At 45.5% G+C, this 21,661-nt stretch overlaps 1 long non-coding RNA gene across 1 annotated transcript in view; it reads left to right on the top strand.

The window, feature by feature from the left end:
* Positions 1–21,661, top strand: part of LOC308065910 — a 60,136-nt gene that overhangs the window by 6,398 nt on the left and 32,077 nt on the right. The window contains exon 1 of the long non-coding RNA XR_013928971.1: positions 1–21,661. This exon is cut by the window's left edge and continues 6,398 nt beyond it; it is cut by the window's right edge and continues 23,483 nt beyond it. This is a non-coding gene — a long non-coding RNA (uncharacterized lncRNA).

The raw sequence follows: 21,661 nt of genomic DNA, 5'->3' as shown, positions 1-21,661 counted from the left end.
GGCTGCTAAACAGGGGCAGCGAAGCCCTACCCTATACAGTGATAGAGGGGTCTTCCTCCCTGTGATGACCTGCAGCCGTGTGGTGGGTTTCTCTTGGCTACAAGGCACTTGCCCCAAACTTCTGCCCCTGCTCCTCAGTTGCCATTTCCAAACTGGGTTTCCCACAGCTTGAGTGGGAGAGGTCCTCACGTGCCTGGATCTTCAGTAGGTTCAGCCATATCACCCCCCTCTTTCCTCCCCCATTGACCAGACAGACCAAGGCAATGGAGGAGAGAGGATCATGTCACAGGACAAATGTCACTCCATAGCTCACCCAAGGGGACTGGCTGCTGGGAAATCAGCTTCTCAGTGCTTAGGGAAGGGAGAGGACACCCATGCTGGCTGGGGTAGGCAACTCTTGCTGGTTTCTTTCTGCCCCACCACATTTTTTATTTCTTTTTTATTCTTCCTTTTAATGCTGTGTTAAGAAAAGGAAGCTCTATAAAAATAAAAAAAAAAGCTGAGAGATGGGAAGAATATTAAAAACTGCTGAAGCATTTGGGGAAAGACAGAAGTATTGTCCCTTAGGATGGGGAAGCTACCAGGTGGCATACTCATCTGAGAGACCCTCTGTGGCAGTGGACGGCTGCTTTCCCTGGGAGTGGGATGTAAGGGGGGTGCTGGCTGCTTTTTTCAGGACACCACATTGGAAGCAGAGTCCTAGACACTGGGCAGCGCACAAGAACCACTGTGATGGATACAACGGGTGAAGAAATTCATCCCCAGATAATAAAACACCTCCATGGGGCTAGGTACCTCTTGGTGCTCAATAAATAAGATGTATTACATTGACAGTGGACAACAGTTCAGGGCTCTTTGGCCATGGGCAAGGACCATTAGCTACAGATGTAGGAAGTAAATCGCATGGACAACACAAGCCTCATCCAAGATCATGTTGCAGATCAGAGATGAAATCAGGGATCCAGCCCAGATCTGCTGACATTTGATCTCCTACTCCACCCAGCAGATCTACACCAGGTCTCACCAAATCCAAGTTCCAGGTACAAGTGACCCTACTGCAGTCAACACTGTTACACTGTCATATATTTTATAGAACTGAAAAGGACAGGTCTTCCTTAGCCCAGAAACTACGTTTGGCTAAAGTTTGCTCATTTGAAGCTTAGTAGGGATATGAATCCATCAGCCTTCACAGCCCTGTTTGGTCCCTTCTATGACACTCAATTCGCCTGAAGCCAGACATACTTGAAAGATCTCAGTGATGTCCAGCCCAGCATCTATCTTTCTTCAGCTTACTTCAAAGAACATCATCTCTCATGACAGTCAGAGATGAGTTTTCTTCATGGAGAACATTTTTCTGTTAATTATTCTAGAAGGAACAGTTCTGACGCTGCAGATCTTTCTCGAGTAAAATCTCTGGTGTAGTAGAGTATAGTACCTGGTCACATATAAGCCAAATCCATATGTCATGGACATAAATTGCACATCATCTGTAGTGAACTTTGGAACAAGGTCTGAATGTCCAGGATCACAGAATGAGATGAGTTTGAAAGCAGTGTCAAAATAGTCCCATTACCTGGAAATATGCATGTACCCAGATTTCTGTTTGTCAAAGCTGCTGTGACATGTACTGTCCAAAGCCATGGTTTACTGGGGAAGGGGGCCAAGGTTTTGCCAAAAACATATGCATTTGCCCCTGCTAGCTCTAAAAAAGAAATAAATAGGTAAGGTTGACAGTTGTTACCACTTTGGATTGACATATTCTATTTGCCTGGATCTAATATTTTTTATGCCCTTGTTGCTAATACTGCTGCTGTGCACTAAAACTGTAATAAATTAGGTAAATCACAGACTACTCTTAAACAAACACAGTCTCTGGATAATGAACATTTGCTTTTCAGACTCTTTGGGGCAGGGAAACAGGGTGGTGGTATCCTTTGTTCCAGCTCTTCTTTCCTGATACTGCATTGTTTGGAAAGACACCCACCATCTACTTTTTATACTCCAAAGCACAATTCCACCTTTTTCCCCCATAAGACTCTTCCTTTTAAGGCTGTTTTCCCATGAAGAAATTGAGTCAAAATTTTCACAAGGTGTAACCCAAGGAAGTGATACCAGTGGCGAATTTGGTCATCCAGGGTCTGAAGCCCACAGAGAGCCCTGGCTGGGGTGAAATGTGCCTGAGCTGAAATGACAGCCATGGTACTTTCCCATCAACAGTCCACGCTCTAGCAATTTATTGCGTTTGGATGCAATTGCTGGCAATGACTTAACTGCCAGCATGGACATGACAAATCACTTTCAGCATCGTGTCAGCTCTCTGTGATTAAATTGTGGATCTTAGCAGGCCCAGCCTCATGGGACCCGTATATATAAGGCAAGACAAAGCCAGCCATGAGCATTGCCAGGGCCACATCCAGGCGCGAAATGGATAGGGGCACAGCTCCGCACAGCCTCACAACCATTCCTGTGCCCCATGACTTGGAGAGCGATGTCAGGCAAACCTAATGAGGGGGAACAGACCTGTCTGAGCCCTCTCCTTCAGCCTGTGCGTGAAATTCATGCCTGAATGTTACATAGGGAGATGCCATCTGTTTAGTCTGGGTCAAGGATATGCTGCCCTTCGATTAGGTCAAGTCTAAGCAAGGGAACCGAGGGAAGTGGAGGCTAAAACCAGAAGAAGGGAACTCAAAGGGAAGGGATTTTCATGCCTGTGGGTCTGGTCCAGGTGGGATCAGGTGGGAGGATGAGGAACTGCCAGCTGAAGTGAGCAGGGAGACAGGAGCTCCCAAGACCCTGCCCAGGAACAGGAGTGAAGGGGGGTAGGAAGCTCCTGCCAAGCATGGACCAGGGCTATGCCACAAGAAGAAAGATTAACTAACAGCTAAGGAACTGACTGTAACAGCAACAGCCAGTTCAATCAAATCACTTCCAACACACAGTAACAATATTTATCAGGTGCTTACAGGCTACCCAAACCCATAGTACCTAAACGCTTTCTACAGATGGTGGCAGATCATTACGGTTAGCCCTGTACTTGTCTGCCCAATGTACTATCCACAGTACATTAGCTACCCCACTGTATAGATGCCTAAAGAAAAGGCAGAGCTGTATGAAACAGCTAGAAAACACACTCTGCAACAGAAGACTGGTTTAAATAAGCCTGGCCTTCCCTTCTGTGTCCATCAACACCTGCTGTGATCGTTCTGCATGTGTCCATGCAGCATCTTGCAAATCCAGAGCAGAATATGTTCTGCAAATTACAGAAGCTGTAAATTAACAAAAGACTAAGTGAAGATGGTGGCAGCAGCCAAGAGTGATCTCCCCTTCTCCCTTGCACAGGTGAGATGCAGCTAAAGGCAGACAGAGGATAATTCTCATCTACTTACACAGGCACCACCCTGAGGGCAGTCCACAGTCTTTCAGAGGGCATTGGTATGATTGCAATCAAAACCTGCCCAAAGGCTGCTAAAAGTGAAAACTAACTTCTGTTCCTTAAATATCCCAAATCTCGAAGAATAATTGTAGCAAAAGCAGAACCATGGTCTCAGGTAGAAGGTGCAGGATCACCCAGATTCCTGTAACAACTCTACCCTTAGCAGCAGCTCTAACACTGTGTGTAAAGCTAAGCGTTGCACAAATATTTCACAGAATTTGCCCAGGGTCTTGTTTGCCCCTTCAACTAACAATGACAAGTGCCACACACTCCTTTTGATGTCATTTTCATTGCGTATAATATGAGCATTTATCCCAAGTTCTACAAAAGGCTGAGGCTACAGCCTTTGCACAGTATGAGTAGAAGGTCTGTGACTTACCGAGCTATCATCTGGTGACTGAAGGTGTAAGACAGACCAGATGTCCGCTGGGGTTACTTGAAAATGCTGCTGTCTGAAGGGCCTGCAGAGCTGCCTGTTACCAAATGCACAGGGGAAGGTGGCACCTTCTCAGACCCGCCAGTGAAATTGCATGTGTGACCATTCCCTAACCCACAGCAGCTGAAACAAAGCAGATTAGAGCTGAGTGGGATCGTTTTGATGGACACTGCTTTGGCAAACCGCTCACACTAACATCTGTGTGGCGTAGCTGGCTGTAAAGGGTAGGCAACCTCTTCCACTGCTCCAGCTGGATCCAGAAAGGGACGTGCACTCTAAATCAGACTAGGACTAATCTTCTTATTTCTAAAAAGAATTAGAAGCTTCCTTTTGGCATAATCCCTTCATCTTTCTAGCTACTTTTCTGTCTCCCAGGACATACTGCTGCCAGTTTTCAGAGAAATGGTGACGCATTCCTGCAATAAAGGGGGAGGCTTGCAGGTGAAGCCTCCAGATTGCCTGCCACGGTGCTGCAAGGCCCAAAAGCTACACTGGGAAATCCCACGCTGTCTTTCTTTCCCTACAGGGTCTAGTGGGCTCCATTCAGTTGCTTAAGCAGTCATCTAGAGCCATGGGACAATGCCTACTTGACCTCAAGCTACCACTCTGAAGGGCACAAGCGTCCTATGGGTCTCTGGTAATCGGCAGCTGTCTCAGATACACCAGAGCATCTTTAGCGGCAAGAGGCAGTTAAATTTATACAACTGAACTGAGATATTATCTCAGCAATTCAGAATTTCTTTCTGACAGTGGTTACAACAAGCATCAGCCAGAGGCAAAAGTTGCCAGGCCACATTCAACAAATGCATTTGAAAATGTTATGCAAAACAGTGTGGGCACCTGAGGAATGTAGACCTGCAACCCAAAGGCCAAAAGATGTAGCTAGACACATACTGGGGTTTTCCAAAGGATTTAGCAGCCAGCACGCAGGATCCTAACTTCTGCTGAAACCAGCACCAAGGCAATTTCAAGCACCCTGTTAGGTACCTTCAGTGCCTTTCAGAACTCGGGCTCCTCACCCCAAATAGCAGCACAGAGCTCCAAGTGGGAGCAGCGTTTACAACCCCTAGATGGAGGCCTGGACAAATGCAGTCAGGCAGAAGAGGGAAGAGCACACAACTGCATCTTCCACAGGTAGTGCTGCACAAGGCTTTGCTAAAAGTTATGAAACGGGTGCAGCTAGGCAAGCCAGGCAAGGATGGAGCCACAGCTTTGCTAGCGATGCTATGCCACCAGCTCTGATTACTTTCTGTGGGTGCAACGGGAAAAAATTATTTCAAGTCTTACCCCAGCATGTAACTATTTTTTTTTTTTTTGGTAGTGGTACTGGGACCTTAAGTCCCTTAATTCCCAAGACAGAAAAATCAACCCTAATTTCCTGCACCTCACTCCCCAAATTATTCATTCCTTCTCCCAAAGCACAATGATTTCCATAAAGTCTTCTTCATTTTTTTAATCACACTTGCCCAGTCAGAGGCAGGGAAGGAGGAGGCCAATGCTATGGACCTGACCAACCATCTTTCACCCCAGCAATACCAAATAACAAATACACTTAGGAAATTCAATCAGCGGGGAGTCCACAGGTTGCAATTTGTTCATAAGCAGCACACATTGAATACATTAGCAAATAGACATGTAAAATTAAAGTTTGTTCAAGAGCAGATAAACAAGCTGCATTGATTAGACAGGCGGCTGTTAAAAGTTTGTTTTTTTCCCCCAGATTAGTCAAAGGAGAGGATAGATAGACAAGCAGATAGGCTGACAGACACACAGATAGATAGAATTGTTCCTGCAAACCTGAAAGTTGCATTTTCAGGGAGATAGTTTGGGTGAAATCAATAAACCAATTTCTGGAAGCTGGAGTGCTGCTAGTAATTAGAAAAAGGCCTCTGCAGCCACCCCATGCTCAGCTGTGAGATCTCCCTTTATGGGTTTCAATGAGAGTGAAATTGAGTGACTTCAATAATTTCATGCCGGGTTATGGGAGGGAGGTGAGGAAGGGTGAGTTCCCAACCATCTAATAGGTCTCTAACAGCTCGATAATTGGCCAATCCTGTGGGTGATTAAGGATGAAAATAACTAATTTCCGCTCATCTTACAGACTAATCAGATCACCTCACCCCTATCATTTTCTCCTCTATTTAAAGACACAGTCTCTTTTTTTCTGGCATCAAAGGCTAGCAGGATGCAGTAATTTAAGTTAGTAAAGCTGGTCCAGGCCAGGCTGAAGTTAGTGTGTTTAAGATACCAGCTCTTCAACTGGCTGCTCTGTAATAAACCTTTTACTTCTGGTTTCTGCTGCAGTGCTCCAGCCTCGCATGCAGCATATGAATCCTGCGCCATGAACTGAGAGCTGCTCACTGGGAAGGGAGAGGGAGAGGCTCAGACCTGAACCCAGATTTGGATGTTGTAATGCTTGGGCATCCTCCCCAGCCTTCGCTTCCTAGCCACATTTTCAGCAGCCCACGTGGCATGCAATTCCTGGTCAGAAGGGCCATCTGTCGGTGCTGTTGCTAGCCCAAACTCTCCACGTACAGTAGGTCAGATGCAAGGCGCGTATCCTGTGCAGCTCCACTGAGGCTTCTTGGCCACCAGGAACAGGCAAGAGGCTACGAACATGAGACAAGGGCTTAAGGGCCGGATGAATCCCGCATGAGACCAAGGACCTCACTTTACTCCTTGCTTCAGAGCTCTGTACCAACCCCAAGTGTGTTATTTCCTACGTGGCTCCATGCAGCACTAAACGTTTTGTCCCAGTTCAGACAGTTCTTGTCTAGATTCATGGTTGTGCCTCTACAGACCCTATGATCTTAGGGTGATTCGCAGACATGGGTCCTTCACGTCCCACCTGTCCACAGAGGTCTAAATAAGTGTCCTGGTTTATACAGGCACTAGGTACCTCACAGTTCAATGCTAAAGTGAGTCCTGGCAGGGAAGGCACAAGCGATGGGAAGATTAGGCTGATCAGCACTAAAGAAGCAGTTTTCCTCGACTAATCCACAGTATCAAAGAAGCAGTGAAGTCCTTCTTCACTAGAAAGATTTGGACCTGCTTTTGCCAGAGAAGTTCATGGCTCCTGGGAAGAACTCCCGGAGGCCTCAGAGAAGCACGGGGAAATCCCTCAACACGTGTCTCTCTCCCCATGAAAGAAGCCTGTGGTACACTGCTTTAAACCACAAATTTCATTATCCTGGTCCTTCTGCAGGGAGCAGTCCAGTCTCAGGATGTTACAGCATGGTATAACTCATGCAACTAAGGAAGAAACAACATTTTTTCTGAGGCAGAAGAGAAGCAGCTTGACAGAGAGAAGAAAAAGCTAGTTGGCAGAGCCTCTTCTATCATACTTGCCGTTCTGGGTACCAGGCACACTCTCCTAAAAGTCTGCAAAGAGCAGAATATGGTTCATGCAGAAAACTCAAGCACAGCTGTTTCAATCCCATGAGTCTCTGTCAGGAGAACAGAGATCAAGACGATGGAATTGAGACTGAGACCTCGGTGGTGGCCTCGGCACTGCTGTTCCTTTCCGTTGAGCAATTAAGCAGTATTCACAGATGGAGAACTCCAGCCCTAGAGTTGAATCGGGTCAGCTCACTGGCATAATCCTGATTATTTGCAAAGAATGCCAGTGTCAAGCCCTATTTCCCTGAATGTAGCAGAAACCATAATGAACAGCAGTTTTCTCCCTCATTATTTTTAGGTCTGCTTTTCCAGTTAGTTCTGTATCCAAGACATCTTACCTACCGGCTTGCTTTCAGTGCCACATTCACAACTGCTTCCCTCCCTTCATTTTATCCCTGCTTTTGCTGCTATTACCCTGGAAACCTTTTGGCCCTCGTAACTTTTGCCTCATGCCTTAAGCGGTAGCCTTTTCCTCACCTCCAGACAGGACAGCTACATTTTGCCTGGAAGGAAAGATCTAGGTCACAGCAGCCAACTTTCATCATATCTCTGCCAAGAAGGATGTCACTGTTGTGGCTTCTCTATGGGACTTCTTCTTCAGGCACATCCTTCATCGCTTCTGTTATGGAACTAAAAAGTCATCCTCTCCCCAGAAGAAAGCCACTGAGGCACACGTAGCGCTGCGCACACTCATTCACAAGAGACGAACAAGGCTGTAGTTACTACAAGCCAAAACTTCCTACCACTCATCCCACTCTCATCAAAAGGATGTCTCTGTTCAGGACATAATCCCATAGCAGAAAAAGCTGCTATTATTCCCTATCATCACAGCTTCCTTATTTCTCACCAAATGTACCCTGTCTCCAGCCACCATATGCAACCTGGGCAGGCTGCCAGCTCATTTCGTGCACGCTGCTCTGCAATGCTAGAATTTTCAATCAGGAGAAGGCCTGGTAGCTAATGGCAAACATGCCCATGCAAGGACATCTCCCGCTGTCTTAAACTTGAGTCTGGGCTCCTATGTGTTTACTAACAAGCACCCTCAGACAGCCCATCAACAAAGATGATGGAACACCAGTCATTCGCAAGGAAGGGACTGGAGGCTGGACTCACCTTTACCAAGGCTTTGGTGCCCATTACAGTCCACAAGAACATGGGTGGGTGCCCTCTGGGCAATTGTTTCAGAGGTTCAGGCAACCATATCTACAGGGCTGCAGAGCTGTCACAATCTGAGTGAGTGAGATTTTAAATTTCTCAGCTGAAACGTGTGGCTGAAGTACACCTCAAAGCTACAGCCCTGAAACAGGTGAACCCTCCTGCCCCTTTCAAGGGCTCCCACTTCTCCCTGGCCTCTACCATTAACTGTTTCATCGCTGGATGATAAAAGGAAAAAGCAAAAGCACCACATTGAGAGCTACAGTGGGGATTTCATCTTGGCACTTCAGTCTGGTTTTTATGGCTTACAAGTGAAGCTTAGGAAAAAAAATTCCCACTTTCATTCATTTTGGTTTTATCCTGCCCGCAACATTCACATGAGTTTGAGAGGTGACCATAAGGGAGCTGGAGTCCCCTGAAACAACCAGAAGGTTAATTCACCCTTTGACAAACTATGGCAAATGGAGCAAATTGTTAATAACAAACATCTTACTCAATGAAATATAAATCTTTATCTCCCCGCTGTCCCAGCTTGTGGAATATCCCTGTACAAATGCCAGTTTCCCTACATCTATATGCTATGGAACTTTATGTAAGAAATACCCAGATTTTATCACACATTTTGGTGGTGGAGTGACCCCAGATACTCATTTTGTGAGCTGCAGTGCTTTGTCCCAGTTGGCCATGCTTGGTAACTTCCCACTTACCCACTGGGTGAGCAGGTAAGCATTCCCAGTGTGAAAACCTGCTTGTAGGGGTTTCAACTAAATTCACTTGATTGCAAGCTCTCTCTAGGAGTCTTGACGTTAAGTGAGTTAGCAATTCACTCCTTTGTACCAGTAACGCCTAACACCCCTTGTGTTCCCAGACGGCACAGTGGGAAGAGGGTGTGGGGGAAGGGAAGGAAACCACCCACCCAGTGAGGCCATTATGTACACTGAAGGAGAAATTTACATATTTTTGCAATTACGTTTTTTCTTAATGGTTTGCCAAGCTCCAGGATGGAGTCAGCAGCAAGATGAGAAGTGCAGAGAGTCTTACACACTTCCAGGTTTCCTCCCAGGTATCTCACACAGCTCCAGTTCTCCATTTAGTACTCTTTTGGGTGTGTGCTTAGAATTATTCCTAATGCCCAGCAAGCTATTTCCAGCTTTTCCAGTCACAACAGTCTTCAGCGTATGCATAAATTGGCACATGCTCATGCAAATGCAGAGTACCAAATGAAGGTCTTCATTACTAATGTATGCATGTGTACGCATACATGCATATATACAGGATGCAGGGCTCTGTCTTACCTGTTCTGCTTCACTTTCCCTTGAGAGTTGTCGGCACAGCTGGGCTTGCATCCCTTCTCCAGCACAACGCGCCACATTCACTCACAGAATTGATCTGCCCTGAAAACCACTTCTCTCACATTTCTAAATCTCTTGGCGTAAAACCTGTTATTCTCTTGACATTAGGCTACTCAATACCTGTCACTTCCCCCCCTTAGAAAAAATTGACTTCCGAGTGACATTATATGATAAGCAGTTATATACTGAGACTTCTAACCAGATGGAGCCCTTCCATCACTGGAGACAACACAGAGCACGTGGGATAAATGCTCGCCATTGCATGGTCCCTCTGCTCGCTGTCTCACAGAAGGAACTGCTCCTTGCCTTGCAAAGCCCCGCTGTTTGAACCTGCTCCACAGCTCTGAGGAACAGACTGTCTGCATGGACATCTGCAATAGTCCCAGTGCTGGAAAGGCTGGTACTTTCTAGGACATATTCACAGCCAGATTCAGGCCTTTTTTTTTGTTTTTTGGTTTTTTTTTTTGCTATCCTGTTTTATCAATTTATACATCTCTCAGTCATTATTTTTGGACATAAATCTGGCCCAGCAGCTTTTGAGACTGGAGGAAGACTCCACAGACTGTTCCAAACCTAGAAATGCATCCATGGTGTATCTGACCCTGAGGAAGCCCTCACCTCTTTCCAAACAAAGGGGATGTAGGTCATTCAACACAACAGAAAGACACTCATGCCTCCAGACTGCAAAGCAATACAGAACCACGGTGCACATGTCTGGACTGAAAGCAAAGCAGAATTAATACTTCACTGCAGAAGGAGACTGGGTATGGCCAAGACATTAGGACTCAGTCCCTAGTTTTCTGGTTAGTAGGTCCAAGAAGCCCCAGGATGTCCCTCATGCTTTGCAGCTGGTTGTAGGCACCCTGCCCTGTTGTGCCAGTACAGAGCATTTCTGGTTAGGACTCAAACTCAGTCACCCCAAAACTCCTTCCACCATCTTGTGTTCTCATGGGGGCTGCAAGACCCCTCAGAGGTCTATAACAACTAATATTATTAAAAATGTAATAGCACTCAAAAGAGGGAAAAGGAACTCACACTTTCAGCATCTTAAAGTAGTTTTCTGGGTTGTAAAAACAGCCCACCCAGCCAGCCGTTTGTCATGGAGCTTAGTTCTGCCATAAAATGCTAATCAGCCTGAACAGTCACGTCCCCCCTGCGCCATATCTTTTTATGAGCACATTAACATGGTCGTTAGGAAGAGGGGACTCATATGGACACAAACACGTACCGCAATCATTTATTTCCCCCTCAAACTCCATCCCCAGCGACTCTAATTCATTTGCAGGAAGCCGTTTTCCTTCCCCTCCATTGAGGTGGTTTCTGGTTTCCAGAAACCCAGACATGCCCAGATCACCAAGATGTTGTGTCACCATATTGCATCATTTATCCCCTGTGACAGGTGTCACAGGAGCAGGTAGAGCCATCTCTTCCATAAGAGAGAACACACATGCTTGCTGGGACCTTCATGAGGAGTCACGTCACGTGGATCACTAGATGCAGCTACCCTTTGTTTGCAGTAAGGACCTGGCAAAGATTTGATAAAAGTCACCTTTTCCCTTCAGACACCAAAAAATGATCCCTCTGTATGTGATATAAAGATAGAGCTGGGAATAAAGTTTGGTAATTCAGATAGAGAGATACAGGTCACTGCCACTCAAGCTAAGAGACTGCAGAAGCCAATTTTAGGAGGAGATAGCCAATCTCTAGAGGGCACCTTCATACACACAGGCAGTGTGATGCGCGGTAAAGGAGAGGAAACGAGAGAGCAAAGAGCACAAAGACGTTGGGCTTGTTGGTGTAACCTCCTGAGGGGCAAGGGATGCGATGACCCCCACACCTGCCTTCACGGCATCCAGAACCAAAGCACCGCAAGCAGACCCAGGGCGTCATCGCATCCCACTTGCTTAGTTCCCTTCTTCCCAGTTAGCCGCACCCACTTGGGCGAAACAAGAATAAGGCAGCAGTAGCTTTAGTGCAAATGATTTTTTTTCCCTAAATCTTTCTTTTCCCCCATCAATGAATTTTCCCCTCCCTCCATCTCCTATTCACTCTCTATCTCACTGTATGCAAACCACAATCCTCCTTTTCTTCTTTCTGCTTTATTTTCCTGAACACTCATTAACTACTCACAAAGGACCGTGCCTGGCAGATCGGAGCTGCAATTATCTCCTGGTTCTGACCCGTGTTCAGCGGTCAGAGATTAGCATCAGCAATAATAATGGAGTGCGAGATGCAGGCAGCTGCATGCTGGGGATTTGACAAGTGTCCAGGCTGCTAGAGCCATCGTGAAGGGAAGGGAATCCACCCAGGGGGCTGTGTCCTCGCAAAGGTGGACCTGGACGTTTCGATTTTGGCAGGGGGAAATTCCAACACATCCCTGACGCCCGTTGAGGGAAGATGATCAACTTGTCCTCCAGTGTTACAGTCATAAATTCTCCATCTATTCCCACTCATTCCAGTGCGCCTGTGGACCTAAGGCAAGCAGGAGAACGTTCCTGCTGCGCTTACCATCCCGACTTCAAACTTCACACATTTTTTTTCACTGGCGAGGTGCAAAAAACACGAAGAAAATAGATCACCAAATCATGCATATTAGCAAGGAAATATCTCCCAGACTGCTAAAATAAACAGTCCTGCCTTCTCCCACCCCCAGTTAAGGACAGGGAAAATATTAGACTGACTTTACTGACTTGTGGAGTGCTTTCCCACTGAGGGTTCCCGTGCACCTTTCATCTTTTCTGTCCACCCACTCATCTGTTTAAGGCATCCATCCATCTGCACCATCTCAGGGCACCATACTGCAATTAAGATTCCACAGCAGGCTTCAGTGTGGGTCTCCTTCTCATTTCTCTTCGCTTTTCAGCAGCTTTGTTTTCTAAAGTCTGTGGTTTTGTTTGTATATGGGTTTATGATTTCTTCTTTTCGGTTACTGCAAGCAGGCTCTGACAAACAGGCAAGTCCTGTAATATGCCTGGAAAAACAGTCAATCTTTGGCTCAGTCTCATCTCCTCTATCCATCAACACTATTAGGGCTGTCTTTATGTCACATCCTTGGCTGAACCTTCATCACAAAATGTCCAGGGTGTCAAAACTTCCCAGGCGATATTGGAATTTGCTTGTCACTTAATGCCTTCTGGATACTACAATTTTCTTCCCCTCAACGGGGAGTTTGTGCACAAGATTCCTAAGTTTAGGGGTGTTTGAGTTCAGGATAAAACTTCATCTGTTTATCTGTTTTGGAATGGCATTATAAACCTAGCTGGCAGGCAACAGGAAACAATAGGTGCAAGTACAGCTGTTAAGAAACTGGCTCCGAACATGGCTCATACCCATTTCCAGTTAAAGATGCTTGATCCACTCTTGACTTCATTTCAGTTACCCAGTCTTCTAGAAAACAGGGACAGAATTCTCATCAGAGCAAACTTTTTCAAGAAAAGACTTCAAACTCATCCTGTTTCTGGTTAGCTTAGAAACAATACAACAGACTCTATCAGAGCGTATCAGGGCTCCCTGAATCTGGCGTCTGCTGAGACCTGGACACTTGGAAGTGCAGTGATAATGAAAAAAAATAAATAATTGAAACTTCCTGAAACTCAAAAGTTGTTTAGCTTGAGATTAGGAGAGAATTCAAATCTGATTTCTATTGCAGCTGACTAACCCTGTTCATCCTACAAATATCCCTAAATATTTTCACAGTTAAGACATCTGAAAAATGACACAAAGAAAATGCTTGAAAACAATTGCTTGAGTTGTTAAATATTTGCAATTCAAGTGGCCTCACACCTACTTTTGTGCACTGCTTTAAATATCAAAAGATTTATTTTTTTTTTACTGGCACAAGAACTTTCAGCAATTAACTTCAGATTTCTATAGGCAAGTATTTACACCAGGAGCTGCTACCTGCTTGCTGCCCTTAAGTAAGAAGCAATATTGTGAGTTAGACAGCCGATTGCAACTGCAGACTGAATGAAATCAGAAAGAAATATGGGGTGGAAGGATTAGAAAAACCACAAAAGGGGTGTGTGCATGTGTGAAGTAGCAGCATTCCACTTACATAAACACAGAGAAGGAGCTGAACAATGACAGGAAGTTCATAGTCAATTCCAATCTGCCAATTTCAAAGGTAAAACAGGTTCAAGAAGATTTGTAGCCACAGCTACAGTTTTTACCTGGAGGGCACGTGTTCCAGGCCAGCCTTTTATCATGTAAACCCTTTTTAGTCACCATAGTGAAATCATTAAATGATCATTTATTGCCCCTTTAGAAATCAATGAGTAAGGTGCCACCTCTGCTCTCCGCCTTGCTGTTCAGGACCCTTGCACAGGATTTTGTCACTGAGTGGACCAGGGAGGTAACCCTAGACCTTCACATATATGCAACCTTCCAGCTATATTAGGTCCAAGGCATGCTGCTACTGCTGAGTGAAAGTCTGCACTCCCACGCATTAGTTATTCCCATTTGGTATGTGAACAGAGGATGCTGCTTTGCAGAGCTGTAGATCCAGCATGAAACTCACTTTGGAAAACTGTTTTTAAAGAAGAGAATATCTGCATGAGGGAGGGGAGAAGGTGGGGGAAATAAATCTCCTGGTACTTTCGTTCATTATTTAAAGCAACTGTTATTTTCTCTCTCACTTCTGCTTTTGAATTTTATATCCAAGAGACAAGACTTCTTCTGCTAGGCACCACTGGGGGAAACAGACCGTGCAATCAGAGTTTCAGAGAAAGCTTCATTCCCGCACTTCAGGCAGAAGGAAGGTCCAGAGATGGAACAAGCAGCAACAGGGAATCTGAAAAGACTTTGAAATGCAGTTCTGGTCTCTGCTGGTTCATACCTCACACGAGCCACTACTTCAGGTGCCTATGTACCTCGTCTAACACTACCAAATACAGAATGCAAGGGAGGCAAAACCAAAAAGTGGGGTCTGTTAACAGGAGGGAGTTTATCAGGGTTCCTCCTGCCAAACACCACTACTGGCAGCCACTGTAATGAGCATCTGACCAGTGCACTCTGCTCCCCACATCTCCAAAATGGTCTTCCCATGGTTCATCGCTGACTGCTCTGGACTCCCCAGGTTGCAAAATACAAATTTACAGAAGATGCGATGCCTGACTATACCCATTAGTTTCTTCCAGAAGCTAACAGCCCTGTTCCTCAGGGGACTTCAGGTGGTGCTGGGTGGACAACTGTCTTTATGGAAAAAACACAGCTTGGGCTCACATCTGAACTTAGGACCTCAGAGTCAGCCCTGATGATACTTGGTGCAGGGTCATAACTGAACTTTGCAGCTGGTCCTGTCCTTGTAATGTACCAAACAGGTACCTTGATCCAAACACGCTACTGGGTGCATTTACTTTTTGAGACCAGCAATTAGCCAAGGAAATCACAAACTATAGAGAAAGCCATCAGATAAATGCAGACTGCATAACCTGGTATGCCTTCATGACGCAGGGAAAAAAAACCAAACAAACAGTACATTGTAGGATTTCAGGTAGGGAATACAGCATCAGCACACCAGAGGGGAAAGAGAAAACATTATTAAACAAAACATTTTCACTGAGCTGCTTGAAAACTTTGGATGAGGTAAGCGGAGTCTGGAGGAAATGTTAACTTTGTGCACACACAGAATGGGCAAGCCTTGCAGCTGTTAATGGCTTTGTTAAATCATTTCTCTTAGCGAGTCTGTCTGTAATAAAGGATTGCTGCAACTTCCCTCATTTTTTAAGCTACTTTGAATCTTACACGTGGAAAGTATTAAGTGCTAGAATTACATCTGTAAAATTAAGGCCCTAAAGAGGTCAAGGTCATCAGCTTAATTTTTGCAAAGAAGATGGAGCAACATTGGGATCTCAGGCTATCTGATTAGCTGGACCTTGCAGGTTGTTTTCTGTTATCTACTCTACCTTACTTTGACTATGTTTTGCCTCCCAGAGGTTTGTGGATGTTTTAAGTTTTGTGGTAGCATAAGGTACTAGACTGCCAAACCACAAGAGTAAAAGGATCCTGCATGTTTAGATCTGCAAGCAACATCAGCACTAGCTTCTCTATCCTTTATCCCATCTCTCTTTCCTCGCTCCTTTCATACCCTAAAAAAAAAAAAAAAAACCCTAGTAATTAAATTGAGAAAGGATTCACAGAAGGAAGAAATATTGCAATCTTTGTGTCCTATTCTGTCCTAGCCCTTTCTGGCTAACTGCCTAACGGGAAGGCTATTTATACTAGCAGATTTTTTTCAGGAGGTGAGTGAAGAGCTCTGCTGTTTCTCATCTACCCATCTGATAGGCAACTAATCAGCCATCAAATCATAATGATTTTCAGATGTGAGCAGGGTCAGAAGCCAAAGGTGAAAAGCATTAGACATCCTGCCAATTTGCCTGCATGTAACCACATGAGCTTGAGCTCTGGAGGGTAAAAAGTAACATCCACTGAAGAGAGTGTGAACAATGAAAATGTGAACAGAGCAACCTCTGTTTTGACCATCATCTCTCTCTCCAAATCACTGAATGGTTTGGGTTGGAAAGGACTTCGAAGATCATGTAATTCCAACTGCACTGCTATGGGCAGGGACCCCTTCCACTAGATCAGGCTGCTCAAAGGGTGTTTGAAGGAAGCAGAGATGTTCAGCTTGACAAGCAAAGGAGAAAACATCCACTCCAGCACACTGTCACTGAGCCACAACCATCCCAGCCCCAGAGGAGAAAGCAAACAGTTAGCCAAGCCCTTTTAGTATGCCACAATTACAATTCCAATAATTTTTCAGAGCATGCTAAACCTAAACCCTTCAAGAAATCTATGGACTCTGTCAGCTTGGAAATCCCAACTTCATTTGATCAGTCCAGGGAGCTCTTGTGTTATTTATCACGGAGAAAAACATTGCTCTGCAGGACCATCAATCCAGCCTGAAATTCAATGTGTTGAAAGAAAAGGAAATCTGTGTGGTGAAAAACAAAGGCAAACCAAAAAACCTTCCAAAGATAGCTGACACCAAGGGAAGCAAAGATGTGGCTGTTCTGCCTCAAGGCAGGGGAAGGGGTTGTCTGTGGTGGGCAGAGGAGGGGAGAAATGAATGTGTTAGAGAAATGGTTCTACCAGAAGTATTCAAGATTAGGTTTCAGAGCAAAATGAAAAAAAGTCAATTAAGGTGAACGAACCTCTATATAACCCTTCAGAGGTGTTTCAGGCTGCCTCCAAATGCAGGTGGAAACCGATACTCAGAATTCATTTACATGGGTTTAGATTTCCCCTTCTCTTCTTGTAGGAGGATTGAAAAGAGACAGGGCTTTCTATTTCACTACCAAAATTTGTCACCAAACAGGTTTTCAACAACCAGTGGGCTGTATAACCAGTCTGACGACATTCACATTCCTTTCAGCTGCCTAAACCTTCTTCTCCTCTGGGGCCCACTGACCCTCTTTCTTCAAATCCAGTTTCAGAATCTATTCCTTCTTGTAGCCTCCAAAGAAGCTACTGTAAAAGTCTTTCCTCTTAAGCAATAAAATGTGGCCAAAATATCCCGATATGATAAAACAACCCCAAAATCCCACACAGAAACAGCTAAGAACTATTCTAATGAATATCACAACATTTGTCCAAGAGAAGGAAGAGCATCATTTGAAATGCTCCCTTCACCTATCATACTGCTGGCTCCATTAGCCTCTTCACAAAGGCTTTTCTGTTCATGGCTGAAGGAGTTTATTTCTCCCTCTTTCTCAAAGCGGAGGACACAGGAGCAGGACACCTCCCAGCTCCTTTCATCCGGCAGACTGGCTGAAGAGAACTGCCCTTTGGCAATGAGAATTACTGCAACACTCCACAGGGTGGCTAGGGTGAGGGGTTCAGACCAAGACATCTGAACTGTAGATGTTTAAGGTCTTGGTAGAGGAAGCTCAGCCTCTGTCTCCCGAGATACACTGCCAGCTTGCAAAAAACACCCGTGATCTCAGGGACAGAGCTCATTTTAGGAACCCAACTTCATTGACATCCAAACTAGAACTTTCTTGATACTACAGCAGCACTGTAGCATCAAACTATCCTGAGTTTTAGAACAAATGTTTCATTTTCCTCCTCAGAAATCTGTGCTTTCTATCATTAGAAAAAAAATATCCTTATTTTTACAATTAGCTCTTGGAGAAAAACCGATCTGACAGAAGTCAGTAGGCATAAGGGTTACTCTGTACATCTTTATCCAGCATACGAAGTACTGTACATACAAACACCCACCACAGAGAAGACAACTGAATATTAAGGGTAATTAAAAGAACAAGATGGATCTTGCGGAAAGTTAGGGACTCTCAAAAATTTCTAATACATTCAGGAGAAAAAGGATTCGGTGACCTGTGACTCATTTATACTTTTATCAAGCTGTAAGACGCAGCAACAGAAGAGACAAGTAGAAGTGGGATTCTATTTTCTGAACTTCCCTTAAAGGGATCATTTGACTGGAGATCAAACCCAACTTCCCCACCAAAAAATAGTCTCTGTGTGTGGGCAGATGTCTTTGCCCTGTTGATCAGATAGCCATCAGCTGGATCAGATTGGAAGTGATTTGTTTCATTGCTTTCCAAAGATAGAAAAGAATTCAACATCTCTTATGTAAGGTGCTAATTAAAGTGAATTAGAACCTGCCTGACCCACGATGGTATTAAAATACCTACAGCAGAACCAAATTGTGTCCCTGCAACATTGGGATTTTGCCCTTCTGCACACAACTCGTAGGGAGGGGAAAGAAGGGAAGGAGGGAAGCTCCCTGCTGTGCAGGTCTTCCATCCTTTCCCCGAAATGATCCAAACGGGTACACCTGGATGGCATGAACCCTGATAAGGGAATTCAGCTGTACAGGGACTTCAGCTGTCTGCATATTCCACTGCTTGGACAGGGGATTTCACGTGATGAGCATCCCTCTCATGTACCACATCACCGGGGTCACTCTCAAAACGACAGTCAAAAGACTAAGGGCAAATATGCAGATCTGTCTCCTGAACACCCACCTATTGTTTATATAATTATCTACCTTCTAATTATTGAGCTAGCCTCCACAGCTTCACTCCACCCACTCTCCTAGACAGAAGTCCCTTCACAGTGCCTGCGGACACATGCTGAGCTCTGCATCTCAGCAGCAGCAGGGTCATGAGGACCCATGCCCTGCGCTAATGCCACCTGTGCACATGGAGGGGAGACACCAGGCTACAGCTGCGGCTTCGCTACCGGCCAGAATGGCACACGTGCTCCAAGCCACATGTCAAAATATGCTTAAATTGAGACTCTGAAGTGAAGGCATGGAGTATCTCTTACTTTTCAAGGCAGCTGTACACCACTTTACAGGAGAAGCAGGACATGAGCTGGGCTCTCTTCACCTGATGTACTGACTACAGGGCGGCTTTTTCCTCTACTGATTACTGCAGATGCTACTTGTGTTGCTGCCGTTCTAGTTAGAGGGGAGGAAAACTGCTACAAAACACTACCTGAAAACTTTCATCTGAGTAAGATCAACCCAGCCTACTTCTAGGGATTCGTGTGCCCATATTTTTCATTTATCTTCATTTCACACTGTTGATCATGCCAAATAAGTTGTCTCTGCCAGAAAGCTTTTGGAAAGAGGAAGTGTCATGAGAACCGCTGCAATTATAGATCCAAACCCACACCAGCTGGGTCAGTGCAGCCATTTCAAAAACTTTTTGTGGCTAGGACCATGTGTTTGTATACATATACCTCTAATTTTATGCATGTCTGTTTCTTCTACTTCTCTTTGTTAAGCAAAGGTTACCGATCTGCACAAATTCACAACAGTTTGCTGCCAAACTCTAGATGTTTGCAGCAGCGTGATGCTTGCAGCAGACTGAAAACAACCTTACTGTGCAAATGCTGAGGTCATGGCACGGGTGCATTTTGGAGCAGTGCTCCCTGAACTCTGTACGAGGAGGTCATACAAAGCCATTCTCAGTAGGACCATGAAATTGCACGGGTCAGTAACACGTACAAATGCAACGGATAAGGTAAAGAGATAAAGGGGGATTCTGGTGAGCTCTAGGAAGAGCTGAGTTTGGCCAGAGCACTGTCAGAGCTGGCTGTAAGCAGCCACTTACACATAGGGCTTCACCTGTTCCTTTCTAGGATACCCAGATTAAAAATAAACCTATCCCAAAAATATGTGTGTTTGTCTCTACTAATTACACGGGGTAAACAGTACAGTCTAACTTTCAATCTACCATCCAGTTCCTCTCCACGTGATCCCACTAACAGCTGCTCCAGATGGCAGAAAGGGATGTGAAAGGGGCAAGAATTGCTTAAAATCCTCACAACTTGTCCACACAGCCCTGGGAAGGCACACCTCTTCATTTTCTCATTTGCCTATGCCTACACGCACCTCACCATGAGGACAGGGGGTGCAAGAAGAAATGTGATATGTGCAGCTCACAACATGAGCAGGGGCCAAATGGAGTCAGCAAGTCAGAAGCGAAGGGTGGCAGAAAAAGCCTGTGACTGCTCCAGGGAGAGTCTGTCTCCCAGACCACTCCATGTCATCTAAACAGTGAACATTGAGGCAGTTCTGGTCTGCTGACTTAGAACATCTCAGGGGCATTCTTCTGGAGCATGCTTTAGAGTATATCCCGCCTTTCCACAGCATTGTGCAGGCTCACCGTGCAAAACCCTCCTGGATTCTATCACAAAATGGAAATTCAGGAATAAAAAAAAACCCCACAGTGCTTTCAAAAGGAGTCAGAATCTGATTTATGGCTTCATGTCCAGGCAATGCTAGCTTGCTTGGAAGATTCAGAGTTTCTGCAAGAAGAAGGTTGTTTTGAAACCTCCTGAACTTTTCTGAGCCAGAAGAAGGTCTGAAGGAAAGTCTTATTTTATTTTCCTGCTGCTTCTTGTGAGAATCCTCCAATGAGACATTTGCTAGCCAGCAGAAACAGGGATCCAGCCTCTGTGCATCCGTGCAGGATACCAACAGCAGCATATTGCTTCTTGGGCTAGGTTATGGCACGCTGGGTGTACCTGACAGCAAAAGCAATTTGCCAGGTGTGCAACGGCTTAAGGGTGCAGTGGTCCCACCTTTGTAACAGCCTGGCCATCCCAGACGGTGTGCCAGGGGAGACGCGGCAGTGCTGGACACGGAATGCATGGCTGCACCCAGGCCTTGGCTGTAGAGACCTGACAGAGGAACTCCAAGGCAGGTAAAGCAGGACCAGGGCCCTGGCACAGCACAAGCGCTCCTTGGAGGCTGGTTTGCCCACTCCTGCTATGCAACAGGCTGGACTGAGAGTCCAGAACATCTGGAAACATCCATATACCCCTCCTCCCACACATTAAACACTATGGGTTATTTTTACAGCTGCTCTTTTTTTCCTGTTACTCCTCCACCTGATACATTTGCTGCCATTGTTCCACCTCTCCAAGTTCTCGTGCTGCACGCTTGGAGAAGAAAGGCTGCAGTGCTCAGTCTTGCCACCCCTTCCAGCACAGCTGCTTCTCTTGGACCCTGCTAACCATGAGGAATCCTCCCACAAGAGAAGCCTTCTTCAGCGTATTCAAGTGTGGTGGTAGGATGTACCCTACACAGAGCACATCCTGAGAGACAGCCCTGGCTGCCTCTGTGCAGCACGCTGTCCTTACCCGCACACCTCAGCCCACCCAGCCCCTGCACAACATCGACTCAGGTGGTCCAGCCATTCCCATAATTCTTCTAGAAACTTTGACTTACTGGACAACAGGCAGAATGTGCCTGTGATTGTCCCCTAATTGCCACAACCCTCCCTCTCTCTGTCCCTGCCAGGCAAAGATGATGTGTGGTGGTTTCAGAGCACTACTTTAAAGCCTCATGAGTCAAACCTTAGTATCCCTTAATATTTGCTCCCAGCATGTAAGTGGTGCCTCATGCTGTTT

The sequence above is a fragment of the Falco punctatus genome, assembly GCF_963210335.1.
Source record: "Falco punctatus genome assembly, chromosome: 6".
Classification (NCBI taxonomy): domain Eukaryota; kingdom Metazoa; phylum Chordata; class Aves; order Falconiformes; family Falconidae; genus Falco; species Falco punctatus.
Note: the sequence above shows the minus strand (reverse complement) of the source record. Positions and strands in the feature narration are given on the sequence as shown.